This window comes from Geotrypetes seraphini, chromosome 5 (assembly GCF_902459505.1).
Source record: "Geotrypetes seraphini chromosome 5, aGeoSer1.1, whole genome shotgun sequence".
NCBI lineage: Eukaryota > Metazoa > Chordata > Amphibia > Gymnophiona > Dermophiidae > Geotrypetes > Geotrypetes seraphini.
In genome coordinates, this window is record NC_047088.1 from 136,928,823 (window position 1) to 136,945,174 (window position 16,352).

At 43.0% G+C, this 16,352-nt stretch overlaps 1 protein-coding gene across 8 annotated transcripts in view; it reads left to right on the plus strand.

Annotated features, from left to right (window-relative positions):
* Nucleotides 1–16,352, plus strand: part of PIKFYVE (phosphoinositide kinase, FYVE-type zinc finger containing) — a 936,520-nt gene that overhangs the window by 648,693 nt on the left and 271,475 nt on the right. The gene's annotated exons all lie outside the window — the stretch shown is intronic.

A 16,352-nucleotide genomic window follows, 5' to 3' on the forward strand; every position in this document is an offset into this window, starting at 1 on the left:
CAACTTCAACTGCATCAACTATGGCTGGAAACTCCACCGCTGATCATCATCAGATGCTGGGCTGTATAAAAAGAGGCGTAGCCAGTAGAAAGAAGAAAGTGTTGATGCTGCTATACAGGTCATTGGTGAGGCCCCACTTGGAGTATTGTGTTCAGTTTTGGAGACCGTATCTGGCGAAGGACGTAAGAAGACTTGAAGCGGTCCAGATAAAAATGATAGGAGGCTTGCGCCAGAAGACGTATGAGGAGAGACTAGAAGCCTTGAATATGTGTACCCTAGAGGGAAGGAGGGACACGGGAGATATGATTCAGACGTTAAATACTTGAAGGGTATTAACTTAGAACAAAATCTTTTCCATAGAAAGGAAAATGATAAAATCAGAGGACATAATTTGAGGTTGAGGGGTGGTAGATTCAAGAGCAATGTTAGGAAATTCTACTTTATGAAGAGGGTGGTGGATGCCTGGAATGCACTCCCAAGAGAGATAGTGGAGAGGAAAACGGTGACGGAGTTCAAAGAAGCGTGGGATGAACACAGTGGATCTAGAATCAGAAAATAATAGTAGATATTGAACTAAGGCTAGTACTGGGAAGACTTGCGCAGTCTGTGTCTGTATATGGCCTTTTGGTTGAGGATAGGCTGGGGAGGGCTTCAATGGCTGGGAGGGTATAAATGGGCTGGAGTGAGTTTTGACGGAGATTTCTGTAGTTGGAACCCAAGCACCGTACTGGGGAGAGCTTTGGATTCTTGCCCAAAAATAGCTAAGAAGAAAAAATTTAAAAAATTTAAATTGAATCAAGTTGGGCAGACTGGATGGACCATTTGGGTCTTTATCTGCCATCATCTACTATGTTACTATCAACACTGGTACTGCCAATCAGTTCCACAAAATTTATTCACCACTTACCCATATTTTTGGCACCATAAGACGCACCTAGGTTTAGAAGAGGAAAACAAGAAAAAAATATTCTGAACCAAATTGTATATTAATATTTTTTTTTTAAAGTCAATCATGTTTATTGGATAAAAGCAAAACAAAACAAAAACCAACAAAACAGAGCAACCAGGAATGACAAAGGCAGCAGCATTAACAGTAAAAAAGGCAGAAACTGCTAGACATAAACAAGAGCAATATACAAATATCCCAAGATAGGAATCAACACAGTCGTTTGGCAGAAGTAAATGAGATGAGAGAAGCACTGTACAATCAAACAGGAATCACACTACAATAGTGCAACAAGGGAGACCAAATACGATGAAAAGCTGATTGAGAACCCCTGCATTCAGCCATACGAAACTCATATTTATAAGCAGAAAGAACCATGTTCCACCAACGGGACGTTGACACCTGATTCTGCTGTTTCCAATGAAGCAGCACAGACTTGATGGCCAGTCCAAGAAGAATGTCAAAAAGAGCTGCGTGTTGTCGTGAAAGAGGAGGTTCCAGAATGGCAGAACGCAATATCACCAGGTTGTAAGTCAAAGAAGCAGGAGAGGGGAGAATATGACTCACAATATCCCCTACCTCTGACCAGAATCCAGAAACGGAGGAACAGTCAAAAAGCATGTATTGGAAGGTACCAACTGACACCAAACATCTCCAACACACATTGGAGGAAGACGGTGAAGATCGTTGTTGTTTAACTGGTGTCCAGAGTGATTTATGAAGAACAAAAAACAAAGATTGTCTAATAGAGGCTGAATGCAGGGGTCGATTACAATAATGCCAAACCTGAACCCATTGGTGCTCAGAAATGGTACAATTAAGGTCTCGCATCCACATCCTCTGAATAGAAAGAGAACATGTCGGACCTGAATTCTGTAAAATATCATATATCACAGACATTACATGAGGTCTATTACTCCAAGAGGCTAACAATGGAGCAAAATAATAAGATCCCCGATGGAGATTATCCAGAGCAGGGCCAAAAGCAGCATGAATACTATGACACAGTTGGAGATAATGATACATCTGGTGGGAGGGCACCGCATAAGCGGATTGTACCTGAAGAAAGGTTATCAAAGTACCGTTTATCAATAAGTCTCGTAAATACCAAATGCCACAAGTAACCCAGGCAGGCCAATATACCATACGGGATCCAATAGTAATATTAGGATTACCCCAAATAGGAGAGTGGATACTAGTATATATAGGACTTTGTAGAGTCCTCCCAAGATCAATCAGTGCCCCCCTGAGAAGCAGAAAGCACCGCCCAATCCTGGAAGCAAGGAGCCTTAGTGGAAAAGCAAACTGTTTCTAGAGAACTAGGGGTCACCAAATCCCATTCAAGCATCCCCCAGTAGGGCCAAACAGCACTCGCCTGAGGCAAAAACCTTTTACTGACACCTCAGAGTAAGGCTGCTTTGGCATAAAGAGAGAACTGTGGGAAATTGACCCCGCCCTGGCTCCATGGCTTCTTAAGGGTAGACAACGCTATGCGAGAAGGTTTCCCACTCCAGAGAAATTTGGTCAAAATCCTATCCAATTGTTTGAACAAGGGAGGAGGAAGGGGTAGCGGCAACATCTGCAAAACATACAGAATTTGAGGGGGTCTCCAATCTGCCCCACCATGTTAAATGCAGGGGGACCATTGAGAACAAAATGCTTGGATCTTAGTAAGCAGTAACTTGACATTCAATGCCACCGTATCCTGCCATGTGCTACAAAAGCGAATTCCCAAATATTTAAGATCATTGGGGCACCAAGTAAGACCATATGGGGCTACCATAGCCTGAGTACAATAAGAGTTCAAGGGCAGCACCTCAGTCTTGTCCCAATTAATGGTATAGACGGAAAGTCCACCAAAATTAGAGAGAAGAGTAAAGACAGACGGAAAACTATCCTCCGGCCTGGAGATATAGAGGAGTACATCATCCGCAAAAGTGGAGAGATGCACCTCATCGGGACCCACCATTACACCCTGAATGTCGGAAGAGGAATCTAAGCGCCGCAACAAGGGTTCCAGGGCCAGATTGAACAGGAGGGGCGACAAGGGACAGCCCTGCCTCGTTCCTCGAGACAGGAAAAAATAGGGAGACAAATAGCCGTCCACATTCAATTTGGCCCTAGGGTTAGCATACAAAAGACAAACCATATCTATGAAGGCATCCCCCAGTTGGAACCATCGCAAAGTATAGAACAAATACTTCCATTCCACATAGTCAAAGGCCTTCTCGGCATCCAAGGACATCACACAGGTTGGAATGGAAGTATTGCGGGCGGCCTTTAACACATGACAGAATACTCTGGAATTGTCAGCGGTCAATCGTCCTTTCACAAAACCACATTGAGTAGGGTGAATGAGCAGTGGGAGAGCTTTAGCAAGTCTTTCTGCAAGAAGTTTCGCATAGATTTTACAATCATAGTTAAGTAAAGAGATGGGTCTGTAATTTTTAGGCAACAAGGGATTACGCCCGGGTTTGGGAAAAACCACGATGTCCGCTTCGGCAAAGGTGCCCCCACTAGTCCCTCTATCAAAAAAATCAGCATATAGCCTAAGTAGTAGGGGAATCAATAGCTTTTGGAAAGATTTATAAAAGCCCAAGGAGAAGCCATCTCCCCCCGGAGCCTTACCAGAGCGTAATCCAGCTATGGCCTCACTAATTTCCAACGCTGTCAGGGGTCTATTAAGATCCGCAAGAATCTGAGGTGGAAGTGTGGGAGGGGTCAGGACCCGAAAGAAATCTGCAAAGTCCTCCACTGAAGGATCGACTCCCGACGTGTATAAGTGCTCATAAAAGGAGCGAAAATGGGGTCAGTAATAAGGGAACCGGACAACATAAGGGCTTTTATGTGACTAGCTCTTTTTTTCTGTTTGAGGTAATTGGCCAGCAATGTGCCCGCTTTGCTGCGATGTTCATAATATAAAGCCCCCTCATGTAACAACATAATGCCAGCCCGTTCAGAAAGAATAGAGTTGTATTGAAATTTGAGTTTGCGAAGCTGCAGTAAATCAGAAGCAGTGGATGAGGCATGGTATCGGACTGCCAAAGATTTAATTTGAGTGTCCAAATCAGTAAGTAGTTTCTTTTGTTCTGTTAAGATGAGCTGAGTACGCTCTTAAGTATGCCTTATAGGCATCCCAAAGGGTCTGACAGGCCATCTCCGGTGTGTCATTATAGAGAAGGTAGTCTGCGGTCCATGCCTCAACTTGAGACAGGAATTTAGGATCCGCCAGAAGAGCAGTATTCAATCGCCAAGTGGAGGCAGGAGAAGAAGAAGCAGAAAGACTGAAAGACACTGATATAGCTGAGTGGTCAGATAGAGGACAGGAAAGTATAGAAGAGGAGTGGACAAACTGTATGAGCGGTTGAGATAGAAGGAAATAGTCCAAACGCATAGCCGACGCATGAAGTGCTGACCAGAAGGTATATTCCTGGTCCTTAGGATGAAAAAGACGCCAAAACATCAGCAAGGCCATAGGACTGGATAATATTCAGCAGGAGTGGAAGTGTGTTCGGGGGACAGTAAAAGGATCGAGATCGACGATCCAAATGCGTATCCAGGACCAGATTCCAATTGCCACCCACTATAAGATAGTCAGTGGAGACAGAAGCCAGCTCCTTAGCTAAGGCTCGAAAAAAACCCTGGTCAGCAATATTAGGAGCATAAAGCGCCAAGAAGGTATAGCGATGAGAAGCGATGTCAAGAGTGACCGAAACCCAACGACCCTGGGAATCATGGGAAGAACAAACTATGGTGTATTGGAGACGTTTAGCAAGTGGAATAGCCACTCCACCCTTAGAAAAAATGGCCGGAGAGAAAAAACAATGAGACCCAATCCCACTTTAGTTTAGCAGATTCAAGCGTGTTCAATTTGGTTTCCTGCAGAAAGACCACTTGAGCTGAATGTTGTTTACAGAACAGCAGCATTTTCTTCCTCTTAATAGGGTGATTCAAACCTCTAATATTCAGAGATAACACATTACATAATGTCATCAGGAAATAACAATGCACACATCATCACTAAAAGGAGCTGTACAGTGCACTCAGAGACGTCTCCCAGCCGCATAATCCCAAAGCAAAAAAGAAGCTGCCTAGCTCTGATTAAATATAGAAAACCCCCAGACACACACATAGACAGACACCCCCCCCACCCACACGACAATCAGCCAAACTCCCTCCCACCCACAAGACAAAAGCCTTGTTACCATCCCGCCCAAAAGGTGATCCAAAGGCCTACGGAGGGGAAGAGATACCACAACATGGAGGCTCAAAGTCAACTCCTTCCCCCAACAGCCCCGCAAAAAACAACGATGGTAAAATACAGAAAATAGAACTTTAGAACAAATCACTCACAACCCGAATAAGTGCAGATCAGCATCTGCAGCCCAAACTGCAAAGCCCATCGTGCAACACATAGAGAAAAAAGGAAACAGAACACAATTATATTGTCAGTCAGGTATCCATTCGCTGCAGGTCTTCTTGCTCCTTCAGGAACCGATCTACCTCGTAGGGATCGGTATAAGTTTTTGTTCTATTTTGATAGGTAATCTTGAAGCGTGCCGGCGTTAAAAGGACAAAACAGGCCTCTTTAGCACGCAGACGAGGGTGCAAGGCCAGAAACTTGTGCCACTTTTCAGCCATGGCTTTCATATAATCAGTAGAGATGTAGATGGTTTGTCCTTGCCATTCAATTTTGTGTAAAGTTTTCATTTTATCCAAAATCATGGCCACATAAGGGAAGCGCAACAGCTTCATCACCACTGGTCTCGCCCACTGAGAGCCGGTCGGTGCTTTAGTCGGCACCCTGTGGGCCCTCTCCACCTCCAAGGCCTTGTCGAATGTGAGGGAAAGCACTTTGGGGAACTAATCCTCAAAGAATTTACAGGCATCGGATCCCTCGGCCCCCTCATGTAAACCATTGAGATGTAAATTATGTCGCCGGCCACAATTACCAAGATCTTCCAGCTGACTCTCCAGCGCGTGCAGGGCTCTCCGATCCATTTTTTGATTCGTGGCAATCTCGTTGACGAGCTGACACTTCCATTCAAGAACAATCATTTTGGCATCCATCGTCGACAGCTTCTCCATGAGATTCATAATCTCGCGTTTAATGTCCTTAATATCATCTTTGCTCTCGGACATCATATTAAAGATCAGCTGCAACTGTTCCGATATTGTGAGCTCAGGATCAGCACGTGGCCTATTTGCTTTTCCTTTGGTAGGCATCGGTGGATCTTGTTTCAGCCGCTTAGCACCAGAAGTACTGGCAAAAGCAGTCTCAATTTTGCCCTGCTTAGGTAGAGGCATCGTTACATCGATATATATCACAAATTCTCCCCGGTATAGTGAGTGATAAGTAAGAAATAGCGGAGCTGTTGGCGGGAGCTCGCGACTCAAGCCTCCATATTGATCGGGCTCTCTAGCGTCCCCCCCTTCCCCCCGTATATTAATATATTTAATAAAATATAGCAGAATAAAATATAGCAGAATAATATTTCAACCATGTAAAGTCAACAGCGGTGTTAAGAACCATCATCACTGTCATTAACAAATGAGAGACTTTAAGGTTAAAGCATTCTTCTAGTTTTCTAGGTTCTGCACCTTCTCCCCTCTCCCTGCCAGGCTCTATACCGTGTCCCCCCTCTGGTGGGCTTGTGGTAGACCAGGACAGGAGGGATCCTCCACGGCTGACTAACAATTCCCCCCTCCCCCGGTACCTTTTTCACCTTTTTAAATCCTGATGGTCCAGAAGTGAGCTTTCTGCACTCTTGCCCCGCACTGAGCCCCTCCCTTGCTGGACAGCTGCCTCAGATCTCACAGCCAGTGGCGCATAAGGTAGTAGTGAGCTTTTTGCGCTCCAGCCTAGGCCCACACTGTTCCCTGAATGGCTTCCTTCAGTTCTCGCGAGACTCAAGGCAACCATTCAGGGAGTGGTGCGGGCCCAGGCTGGAGCGTGAAAAGCTCGCTTCTGCCTTGTGCACCACTGGCCATAAGATCTGAGGCAGCCGTCCAGCAAGGGAGGAACTCAGAGCAGGGCAAGATTGCAGAAAGCTCGCTCCTGCTGATACATCGCTGGACCACTGGGATTTAAAAAGGCGAAAAAAGGTACCGTATATACTGTAAGTTTCCCTGGCAGACAGACAGCCCATACTTGAGGCCACTACATACGCAGACTTTAGAAAATCCCTGAAAACTCGACTGTTTAACAAATTCTAAATTCCCATACCCAACTCTTCCTCGCCATGACCCTTCCACCTCGCCCCCTAATTCCAAGGTCCGAAACTAATTATACTTTCCACCTTGAATCTCATGTACTGACATAATGTATCTTTATTGTAACCCACCTGCCCCCATGTACTGACAAAACGTATCTTTATTGTAATCCATGTACTGACTAAATGTATCTTTATTGTAACCCACCTGTATCCCATACACTGACAAAATACACCTTGATAGTAAACCACTTGTATTGTAACCCACTTGTATCCCATGTACTGACAAAATGTATCTTTACTGTAACTCACTTGCATCCCATGTACTGACTAAATGTATCTTTATTGTAAACTGTTTCTATCCCATGTACTGTCAAATGTATCTTTATTGTAAACCGCTTCGAACTTCACGGTATAGCGGTATATAAGAAATAAATTATTATTATTATTATTATTAAATTAGCCGGGTAGAGCACCCGGCTAAAAGACGCTAGGGAGAACACTGCACATCATGGTCTGTGACACAATAATTGCTCCATAAGATGCACAGCCATTTACACTCACTTCTGGGGTGGGGGGTGGGGGGGGGAGTGCATCTTATGGAGCGAAAAATATGGTAGATGCCAACTTCATTCCAACCCTTGTGGTTTCGCCAGGCTTATGTTAGTTATCAATAACCCTCTTCTCAGAGGCATGATCCTAGCAGCTAGGGAGCTGCTGCCAGCTTCTCCTTGGATAAAGCAAGTTTCAAGTTTATTAGTTCATGATATCCTACAAATTGTTTTACAACTAAGCGGCTTACAATAAAATCATTGTAGATACAAATGATATTTAAAGCACAGTTTTTCACCTGTAGCAGGTGTTATCTGAGGGCAGCAGGCATATATTCTCAAAATCCTCCCTCCTCCCCTAGTTGGTTCTTCATAGTTTGTTACTGAACTGAAGATCCCGGGAGGGAAGGCGCTGACGCATGGGCAGTCTCGAAACTTTTAAAGTGACAGTACATTTTTGCAGTGTCCATGCCCACATATGAGAATATCTTTCTGCTGCCTTCAGATAACACCTGCTACAGGTGAGTAACTGTGCTATACTGCTGGCCAACCATGGTGGCTTTTTCCCCTCATTCCTGATTAATGGGAGGACAGCTGCATATTGTGTCATCCTTTTAGCCTAAGAGGACCAATGCAAGCACCTTTCTAACTTCCTCTGACCCATGCTGCCCAACATAATTATTACCAATAATAAACGCACCATAGCCAGGATATGTTGATAAACAGTAGTTACTAGATATCATGTTACATAAGCCAAAACACAAATGTATTACTCAACAAACTTCTATATAAAGTAATAAAGTAGTTATTTATTATATCAGAATTTAATTCTAGAGCTACCATGTGTTGTGTAAGTCCCATATGTGAGATTCAAAAGTGAAATTCAAAATAAATTCAATATCTCAGAAACACTTAAAAGGTTGCAATATAATCAAAATCATTCAAGCCACATACCTGTATTAATGGCCCTCCATTCTGTATTCTCCATATGCATTCAGTGCTGAAAAATGCATGGTTTCCAGAGCCCAACTCAACAAGTTCTACCTACATTACTGCTTCAGGGTTTGAGGACTGACTGCTGATTATAAGAATCTTCAATAGGAAAAAAAATATGATGCTTTACTCTCATAATGGCCACTCCCATTTGAATGGACATTACCGCAAAACACAAACTTTATTAACAATGATCAAGAACTTGGTAGAGACATATAATAAAAATCCTCCTCCCTCCTTGTACTTATTTACAATATAGTATTCCAATCAATTTCCTTATTTCTTATTTAATGTATAACATTTTATTGAAGGAATTATACAAATACACAAGTTTACAAAAATACGATACAAAGTAACTCATTAAATTCATTAAATTACGATACAAAGTAACTCATTAAACTCATTAAATTCACAAAAATATTTGTCAAACAATGTTCTATTATTCCTCCAAAAATATTTTCTACTATAAACCTCAATACATTCTCAAATTTAAACCCCTTTTTTAATTCCCCAGTTTCCTTCTCCTCCCTTCCCAACCCCCCTTAATTATGTGTAAACCTTTTATCAAAAAAATAAAATAATCCAAAAACTAAACCCCCCAACCCAAATAGAAGTTGACAAAAATAATAATAAAATAATGAACTGGAAAAATAAATAAAACATCAAAGTTTCAATGTAAATCATTAAGAATTAAACTTCTTGCCTTAGGTGAGGGAAACAGAATTCCTAGAGGCTGTGAGGGACTACTTCATGAAACAGCTCATCAAGGAACCAACGAGAGGAAATGCCACTAATCCTCAATGGGCTAGGGGGACCTGCAAAGAAAGTGGAAGTAGTAGGACCACTAGGAAACAGTGATCACAACATGATCCAGTACAAATTAGAAGTGGGAGCATCAAAAGTGAAGAGAACCACAGCGACAACGCTCAACTTCAAGAAAGGGAACTGTGATGCTATGAGAGTAATGGTGAGAAAGAAACTCAGAAACAGCTCAAGAAAAACAGAGACCGTGGAGAAAGCCTGGTCCCTTTTCAAGGACACGGTGCAAGAAGCACAAAATCTATACATCCCCAGGTTTAGAAAAGGGTGCAAAAAAAAATCGAACAAACGTATGGATAACCAATGAAGTCAAGAGGGCGATAGGAGACAAAAAAAAAATCGTTCCGAAAATGGAAGAAGAACCAAACCAGGGAAAACTGGAAGGAACACAGGAAACACCAAAAAGAATGTCACCGAGGGTTAGGAAAGCAAAAAGAGAATACGAAGAGAGACTGGCCGGGGAAGCAAGAAATTTCAAATCGTTCTTTAGATATGTTAAAGGCAAGCAGCCGGCGAGGGAGGAAGTAGGACTGTTGGATGATGGAGACAGAAAGGGAATGGTAAAGGAGGAAAAAGAGGTAGGTTAAACGAGTTCTTCTTGTCTGTCTTCACAAGCGAGGACACATTCAATATACCAGAACCCGAAGAGATCTTAATTGGAGACCAAGATGAAAAACTGTTGACAATAGAGGTAATCAAAAAACAGCAAGGGAATATATTTATCCAAGGTGATACTTATAAATCACTGTTGTACTAATCACCTTTGTTTTACTTCAAACACAAATTACAACACAAGTTGATGTGGTTAAGTGAACACTCAGACCCGCAGCTGAGGTCCGGTGAAACAAGTTCACGGAGCAGCTGTTAAGGAGACCATCATTGTTGTTCACAGTCTCCTCAACCAAACAAAGACTAGATAACAACACATAAACTTGAAGAAAATAAAATAATAAATTGAACAGCAACTTAACTTTGAATGGTGTGGATGATACACATAGCTGCTCCGGGCTCCTCCATTTATTCACAATACCGACCCCCCAACCTAGGTTTCACCCGCTGGCTTCTTCAGGAGGGGTACTACAATTACAAGATGACTCAAATCAGCACTACACCACACAGCTTTCTAACTTAATAAGCAATACATTTTGAAATAATATAAACACTCTCTCTGCAACTTACCGGCACAAACACTCCATACTGCACACACACGCACTGCTGACAAGAGGAACTTCCCAGCAGGCCACGCTTTAAATACACTCCCCTTTGCTACCTATTACATCAGAGGTAAGCCATGAGGATGTCCTCCAACAGATAGATAGATTGAAAAGCGACAAATCACCAGACCCAGACAGAATCCACCCAAGGGTATTAAAAGAGCTAAGAAACGAAATAGCAGAAATACTCCAATGAGTTTGCAACCTATCCTTGAAAACTGGCGAGATCCCGGAGGACTGGAAAATAGCAAATGTTACACCTATCTTTAAAAAGGGATCAAGAGGTGACCCAGGGAACTACAGGCCGGTAAGCTTGACTTCAGTTCCGGGCAAAATGGTAGAAGCGCTGATAAAAGACAGCATCTGTGAACACATAGAAAAAAATGGACTAATGAAAGCGAGCTAACATGGCTTCTGCAAGGGAAGATCGTGCCAGACGAACTTACTGAACTTCTTTGAAGGGATAAACAGCCAGATGGACAAAGGGGCTTTGGCTTCTGTGTCATCTTTGTCTCCTCATGCAGGGCACGATTGCACTGCAGGATCTGGACCACTTTAGTCTTATGGCCTGGCTATTAAGCGCACTGCTTTAGCAGGGGCTATTCTTCAGCTATCATTGACACTTTCCTCTGCAGCAAGAAGTCCACGGTAGCTGCCTACGTGAAGGCTTGGCGATATTACCAGGAGTGGTGCATCCAGAAGCATGAAGATCAGTCTGTACCATCGGTTCCTGGATTCTGGAGTTCCTGACAAAGGACCATCGCTGTGGCTTCTCTTCGAGTCCAGATTGCCGGTCTTTCTTGTCTGGGCCCTAATCCATTTTCTGCAGGGCGCATTGAGGTTTTGGCCCCCGCTGCAGATATCCTATCCATCCTGGTATCTTAACCTGGTTCTCCAATCTCTGACTCGTCCATCTTATGAGCCCCTGGAGCAAGCATCTTTAGTGGATCTTATGGTCAAGACTGTTTTTCTGGTGGCCATTACTTTCTTCTACAGGGTTTCCGAGCTTCAGGTTCTCTCCTGCCAGGATCCCTTTCTACGTAATACGGATTCCAACTTGGTGCTACACACTGTTTCCTTCTTTCTTCCGAAAATGGTCTCATCTGTCCACATTAACCAAGAAGTCCATTTTGATTTTTTCCTCCAGTTCGAGGGAATAGGATCGTATGTTGCGGTCCCTGGATGTTTGCAGGATTCTGTTGCAGTACCTGGAGGTTACAAATGATTTTTGTCTCTCCAACCATCTCTTTGTACTGGCAGGTCCTGCGTGCAAGAGCAGGCCAGCTTCTAGGGCCCATGTTTCCAGATGGATCCATATGGCCAATTCCTCTGCTTACGTAGTAACCAATAAGAAGCCCCCCCCCCTCTCGGTGATGGCTCATTCTACCAGAACATCTTGTCCTCCTGGGCTGAGTCATCAGCGATCTCATTGGAGGAGATTTTCATGGCTGCAACATGGTCCTCCTTGCATATGTTCATCAAGTTTTACAGGATCAATGAGGTGGCTTAGCAGGATTCTGCTTTTGACTCCTTCGTTTTGGTAGCAGGCTTATCAGTCCCACCCTGACTCTCCAGGATTGCTCTGTTACGTCCCACTAGTCCAGGAATAGAGTGAGATTGTACAAGAACAACAGATTAGGTTCTTACTTTTGCTAATCATCTTTCTTGTAAATCCATATTCTATTCCTGGGACTTGCCTTGGGATTTTCTGATCCGCTGATTGTCTACCTTTACAAGTATTGGTAAGCTGGATTTCTGTTTTCTGACCAGCCTTTATAAGAGTGCCATGAGACTGGCTTTAGCACTTCGTTTTGGGGGGGAGGGATTCCCTAGTTCAGGCGCCCACATCTGACAGTGCAGGCTATGTCTCCTTTTAGCACTGTTTTTTTTGTTGTTCAGGTATCTAATGTTTAATGACCAGTTTCAATTGTTGCTGTTTGTTCTAAATTTCTTGTTATGAGCAGATTAGAATTATTTGTCAGGGAGTGTCCCTGTTCCCCCTCTCTCTTTTCCCTTTATCCTCTACAGATGTTTCAGGCTGAGATAAGAGGGGAGGAGCTCAAGACTGAATAATGAGGATTCCTAAATGCTCTGGCGAGTATGGGAAAATAATCCGCTAGTCCATAAGAACATAAGCAATGCCTCCGCTGGGTCAGACCTAAGGTCCATCGTGCCTAGCAGTCCGCACACATGGCAGCCCAACAGGTCCAGGACCTGTGCAATAATCCTCTATCTATACCCCTCTATCCTCTTTTCCAGCAAGAAATTGTCCAATCCTTTCTTGAACCCCAGTACCGTACGCTGCCCTATTACGCCCTCTGGAAGTGCATTCCAGGTGTCCACCACACGTTGAGTAAAGAAGAACTTCCTAGCATTCGTTTTGAATCTGTCCCCTTTCAACTTTTCTGAATGCCCTCTTGTTCTTTTATTTTTTGAAAGTTTAAAGAATCTGTCCCTCTCCACTCTCTCTATGCCTTTCATGATCTTGTAAGTCTCTATCATATCTCCTTTAAATCTCCTCTTCTCCAGGGAAAAGAGTCCCAGTTTCTCCAATCTCTCAGCGTATGAAAGGTTTTCCATACCTTTTATCAGACGTGTCGCTCTCTGAACCCTCTCGAGTAATGCCATATCCTTCTTAAGGCATGGCGACCAATATTGGATGCAGTACTCCAGATGCAGCCGCACCATCGCCCGATACAACGGCAAGATAACTTCTTTTGTTCTGGTAGTAATACCCCTCTTGATTATACCTAGCATTCTGTTTACTCTCTTAGTGGCCGCTGCGCACTATGTTCTCGGTTTCATTGTCATGTCCATCATTACCCCCAAGTCCAGGAATAGAGTGTGGATTTACAAGAAAAAAGATTAGTAAAGATAAGAACCTAATCTTTCATTGTGACATCATCACCATGCCAATAATGATGGGGATGATATGTGGTGTATTGCCGACAGTATTCAAATATCCAGTCAGGATGCTTTCCCCTCCCTCCAAAGCTGCACAGTTCCCCCACTTGCAGTATATGACAATAAAATGATCAACACACTGGATTTGTTGAACCTTCACCTGTCTCTCCCCACATGTGGGCTACAAAGACACGATAAGACACCATCTATTGCAAACCTAATAATCAACTCAACCACATTCCCCATGCAAACCACTCTAAAACTACTGGGAGTGACGATTGACAGGTGCTGTACCATGCAACCACAAATCAACAAAATAATACAGAAATCCTTTGCAATCATCAGAAACCTAAGACAAGTGCGAAAATTCTTCAACAAAACTCAATTCCAGATCCTAGTTCAAGCCCTAATGCTGGGTCTACTAGACTATTGTAACATTCTCTATCTACCCTGTCCCACGACCATGATTAAACAACTGCAAACAATCCAGAACACAGCTTTCTGAGAAAACATGACCACATCACCGAGGCGTACCTCCATTCACACTGGCTACCAATTCTAGCAAGAATACAATATTAAGTTCTACCATGAACGGAAACAGCCCAATAAACCTAAACAACCGTCTAATCCAAACCACCTCAACCAGACAAAAGAGAACCCATGCTCCATTCACATACCCCCCAATCAGAGAAGTCAAACGGAAAAAGCTGTATAATGGCCTCCTGGCCACACAAACAGCGAGATTAGACCGCCAACTTTCAACTTTGCTGATAACGACCCCTGACTACAGAACATTTAGAAAAGAAATAAAAACCATACTATTTAAAAAATCCCTGATACCCAACAATCAAAACCAACCTAACGCCTTCCTACTCTCTAAAACAACCTAACGCCACAAGAACCACCTTATCTCTATGAACCAAGTTGACTACTCCCTAACTATTTTATAATTCCTCTGGCAAGGGCCAGATAGATCCTTTTTGTAATCCGCCTTGAACCGCAAGGTAACAGCGGAATAGAAATCACTAATGTAATGTAATGTAATGTAAGTGTGTCCGACATGCTAGATTTGGCAACCCTTTTTGGGCTGCTGCCACATGTAGACTGTACAAGTCTGTCCGGCATTAAGCTCCGTTCCCCCAGGCTGGATTCGGCCACTCTTTTTTTGTCTTTGCCAAGTGCAGGACATAAACTGTACAAGTCGGTCCAACATCCGGCTGTTTCTTTCTTTCTTGTACTTAAAGATCTGTATCATTTTACATCTCTCTTCTTTTTTTTTTTCCAGCGTATACATATGTATTCAAGTCTGCCAATCTCTTTTCATACATCTTATTGCACAAACCCTTTACCATCTTTGTTGCATTTCTCTGATCTGCCTCATCTTTTTACATCCTTGTACATATATGACCTTCAAAACTGGACACAGTACTCTTAAGTAGGACCTCACCAATAACTTGTATAAGGGCATCAACACCTCCTTTCTTCTGCTGGTTATGTCTCTCTTTATGCAGCCTAGTATTCTTCAGGTAACAGTTATTGCCTTGTCACATTGTTTCACCACCTTGAGATCTAAAGACACCATTTCCCCAAGGTCTCTCTCTTGATCCATGCATGCCAGTCTCTTATCCCCTAGTACAGACTGCTCTCTTGAATTTCTGCACCCTAAGTGCTTCACTTTGCACTTTTTCGCATTAAATCTTAACTACAAACATTAGATCATTCTTCTAATTTTTGTAGATCCTTTCTCATATTGTCCACAGCCAGTGGGGAGTCCACTCTGTTGCAAATCTTGATGTCATCCGCAAAAAAGGCAATCGTTTACAAATATGTTGAATAAGAACAGCCCCAGTACAGATCACTGAGGCACTCCACTACTTACATTTCTATACTCTGCGAAAACTCCATTAACTATTACCTTCTGCCGTCTGTCCATCAACCAGATTTCAATCCAGTTCACCGCTTTGTCTTGATTTTAGCCCGTTGTGTTTATTTAGAAACTGCCTGTGAGAGACTGTCAAAAGCCTTAATGAAATCCAAGAAGACTACATCCAGCTGTTGTCCACTATCCAATTCTTTGGTCACCAGTTGAAGAAATTGATCAGATTCGTTGAGCACAATTTTCCTCTGGTAAAGCCATATTGCCTCGGATCTTGTAATCCATTGCATTCCAGGAAACTCACTATTCTTTCCTTGAGCTACCATTGAAATAAGGCTAGCTGGCCAATAGATTCCTGCCTCTTCTCTGTCTCCTCTTTTGCAAAATGGAACCACATCCTCTGTTCTTCAATTTTGTGGAGCTTCCCCCATCTTTAAGGATCTATTATACAAATCTTTAAAGAGGACCTGCCAGAAGCCATCTGAGCTCTCTCAAGATTCTGGGATGGATCCTATCCAACCCCATGGCTTTGTCTACTTTTCAGTTTTTCATAAACAGTTTCTTCCATAAATGGTGTAATATCAACTTCAATTTCAGATGCATCTTTAACAGCCAATTCAAGTCGTCCCAGATTTTGATTGATGAAGACAGAACAGAAGAATTTGTTAAACACTTCTACTTTTTCTTCATCACTGTCTACATAGCAGTTCATAATATCTTCCGATCTCACAATTCCATTTCTAGCCCTCCTCTTTTCACTAATATACCTGAAAAAGTTTTGTCATCCTGCTTTGCTTCTAGCCTTTTGTTCTTCATAAGAACCTTTACCAGCTGTGT